The sequence below is a fragment of the Argopecten irradians genome, chromosome 9 (assembly GCF_041381155.1).
Source record: "Argopecten irradians isolate NY chromosome 9, Ai_NY, whole genome shotgun sequence".
Taxonomy (NCBI): Eukaryota; Metazoa; Mollusca; class Bivalvia; order Pectinida; family Pectinidae; genus Argopecten; species Argopecten irradians.
Window position 1 is genome coordinate 2370914 of NC_091142.1, and position 3857 is coordinate 2374770.

The 3857-nt window shown below is 33.7% G+C and overlaps 1 non-coding gene across 1 annotated transcript; it reads right to left on the minus strand.

The window, feature by feature from the left end:
• Positions 1-988: 988 nt before the first annotated feature.
• Trnae-cuc (transfer RNA glutamic acid (anticodon CUC)) lies at positions 989-1060 on the minus strand. Its single transcript has one exon. It is a non-coding gene; the product is annotated as a tRNA-Glu (tRNA).
• Positions 1061-3857: the final 2797 nt, after the last annotated feature.

Consider the following 3857-nt stretch of genomic DNA (forward strand, 5'->3'; position numbering starts at 1 on the left):
AATACAAGCTTTTCATATTATACGTGCAAAACAGAACACCATGGATTATCTCGAAGATTACTTATGAAGCTACATTTTAACACAATTTAATGTAGAATGTCTATGTAAAATTGACGTATATGTGACATACTCCTGTACAATTACTGGACAAACTTACAAAAGAGACTGTACAAAATAGGCTGTACAAAATAAGCTGTACAAAATAGGCTGTACAAAAGAGACTGTACAAAATAGGCTGTACAAAATAGACTGTACAAAATAGACTGTACAAAAGAGGCTGTACAAAAGAGACTGTACAAAAGAGACTGTACAAGAGAGGCTGTACAAAAAAGGCTGTACAAGAGAGGCTGTACGACAGAGGCTGTACAAAAGAGACTGTACAAAAGAGGCTGAACAAGAGAGGCTGTACAAAAAAGGGCTGTACAAGAGGGGCTGTACAAAAGAGACTGTACAAGAGAGGCTGTACAAAAGAGGCTGTACAAGAGACTGACTTTCTGTAATATGAAATGTGGGTTATTGCTCTATGTCATTGAGAGTATAAAACATCTAAAAGATTAATCTATATGGCATTAAGAATTTAAAGATGCTCCACCGCCGACAGAGCATAAATGATATTCATCATTTGAACAATAATTGGTGTTTAATCGTGCATATATGCCTTATTAACACAAAAAATAATATAAAATAATTTATTTCGCATGCGCAATCAGGACTTCGTTCCATATAGGATATAGTGTCACAGAATTTTTACAGGATGCAATTGATTATTTTTCATATTTTTTAACTAAAAGTAAAATTAGAGACTTGAACTTTTCAAATGCTGGTTATGGTGTAAAGTAACTTTTGTAACTGAAGAAAAATAATAAATCGTCTGCTCCTGTTTTTGTTAGTGAAGAAAGACTGTTTGTCAGCGGTGGTGCATCTTTACATGGAAATAAGATATATATATATATATATAACAAAACAAAATTGTAAAGAAAAAAAAATCTTCCCAAGCGGGGAATCGAACCCCGGCCGCCGCGGTGAGAGCGCGGAATCCTAACCACTAGACCACTTGGGAACTTACTATTAGTGGTTCAAATAATATTTATAAACATTAATTTAGCCTTTCCATTCCCTAGAAGAAGTTTGATCTTTTTATGAAGAAAATATATATTTTTAAAACAGTTAATTAATTTTAAAAATTCTTTATTAGAATAAAACAAATCATTTTTTTTCCAAATAGGCCTAGTCTAAATAAAAAATAAACAACCTTTGTCTAGCAAGCTGATATGCCTTATCTGTAATAAGGGAGCTAACTCTTATAGTCCAGCGGATTCGTGAAAAAAATTGTGCACATTTTGATAAAAGCATGAAACTTGGCACAAATATACTTAAGCATATCGGAAACAAAATAAGGACCCGGGCCACCTCAGATTTTTTCTAAATATAGAAATAGCGGCCATTTTCCAAGATGGCCGCCAATTTATAAGAAAAATCACTATATCTCCTATATATGACTATTTTTTGTTGGACTTTTACATATTTTCTGGTATTTTATTGAAGTGTTTCAGCAATTTGAATTAGATTTTAAATTGAAGCTTTTAAAGATTTTAAATGGATGCTGTTAATCTCCATAAGTTGACTTATGGCATTATAAAAGACATTTTCCAAGATGGCCGCCGATTTATAATAAAAATCACTATATCTCCTAATATATGACTATTTTTTGGTGGACTTTGACATATTTAGTGGTATTTTTACTGAAGCATTTCAGTAATTTGAAATAGATCATAAAATAATGCTTTTAATCCCAATAAGTTGACTTATGGCAATATAAAAGACATTTTCCAAGATAGTCGCCAATTTATAAGGAATAAGGAAACATCATTATATCCTATGTAATTGAGAATATGTGTGTTGTACCTTGACACATTTGGTATTAAATTTACTAATGGACATACGCATTTATTTAAGTACAAGGCAGTCTCTAATTGACATTTTCCAAGATGGCCACTAGTTGATATAAAAAAATCTGAAACTGTTATGTATATATCTATTAAAGGTTAATATCCTTCATATATATATATACTAAAGGTTAATATCCAAAAATATCCAATCCAACAGGAATAGATATTTGCAAAAACTTCGGAAGTGAGATTTTTATGAAAGATATGAATGATAAAACTAGCCTCCCGAGGATGGGGGTGGGGGTGGGGGTGGGGGGGGGGGGGGGGGGGGGGGGGGGGTAGTTATCTGTATTATTAAGTGTTGTGATGGGTAGGAACAATCATTTTAAGGAAGAAAATGCCGAATTTTTGATAACTTCAAGATGTCCAATGGGTCGAAATACTAGGTTAAGGTTTTGTTGCATGTTGTGAAATGCTATACATGCATTATCATGATGGGCGGGGTCAAAAAGGGGCTCAATTTTCTAATTGTAAGTGTCTTTGTGATAATTACCTAAAAAAAAACAGGTGAGCGATACAGGCCCTCTGAGCCTCTTGTCATGTTATTTCTTCTTGTATAGTGGAATTCTTGCCCTTTTTATAACCAGTCGTCCCACTCTCTTAATGCTGAGTGCTAACAGGAGTAGAAACTACTACTTTTATAGACTTTGGCTTGTCTCGGCCAGCGGACAGAACCCATAGCCTACCTCATAGGGGCGAGCGCTCAACAGAAGTCGTGTCAAGAGAGACATAAGGAAGAAAAAAGATATGATCCTATATTTAGTCGCCTTTTACGGTCGTGCAATAGGGGTAGCAGGTACAATTCTAACGCCCTACCTACAGAGCCATATCTGCGTCGTCGTATGTACTGAAACTATTTATAATAATTCCTTTGGTAAGAAGCTCAAACCTTCTCTGTAATCCTATTTGGAACTGGTATCTGGTATCCACCTTTGATCCCTCTGCCGATACATCTTACCATTATGAAATACCTACAGGACGTTGGAAACCTCCGCCTGCTATTTAATTTTATTAAGATGGTGAAATTTTATAAAAAAAAGTTGTGATTTTTCTCCAGTAATAAGTCATTTTTTGAGAAGGGTATGCTGTTTGTACCGATACATTCCATTGCTTGTTCTGAAAATGGATTATCCATACCACAGATCACACCTGCAAGTGTCTTGATTTCTTATAAGTAGAAAAGCTGATAATGTGTTGTCTTGTCGTTGGATTTTTGATCTTTTTCAGTTTTTAAATTAATATACATGTTCCTATGATTCAGCTACTGCCTTTCCCTTAAGGTAATGCTGATTACTACTAGGTATTTCTAATGAGCCTGATAGACGAATAAAGCATATAATTGCCTTTGTTATGTCTTCACTCTAAAGTTTCTTGTCTAAGATTTTCTTCACTGAAAAATGCTGCCAAAGACCCATTAAACTGCAAATGGACAAACCAGTGTTTGACTTTATGCTGTGTGCTAAGCAAGAGTAGAAATATATTGACTATGGTTGAATCTTCCAAAGACACCAATATGTCGCATGAATAAAGAAAAATCAGTAAATAGTGTAATCGTAAGAAATGATGCAACATAAGTTTGGAAGTTTGATTCATAAAGGAATCAAGGAAAATAATCATCACATGCTTTTATGATATGAAAAGTTGCATTGCTTATCTACACAATAGGTAGTGTAAGCTTTTTTTTTTAATTTCAGTTAGGAAAGCAATGCGCAGAGAATAACTTTTGGTAATGAGTCTGCCATCAAAGCAGGAACAACACTTGCCTGAACAATGACATATTTTAATAAATAAATATATTAAAGAGTAAAAGCTAATTTGAATTATAGTAAAAATTAAACGCTTATATGAATGAGATTAATTATTTACATATCACAAATGAGTTCTGATACTCCTGTAATAAGAAAAATG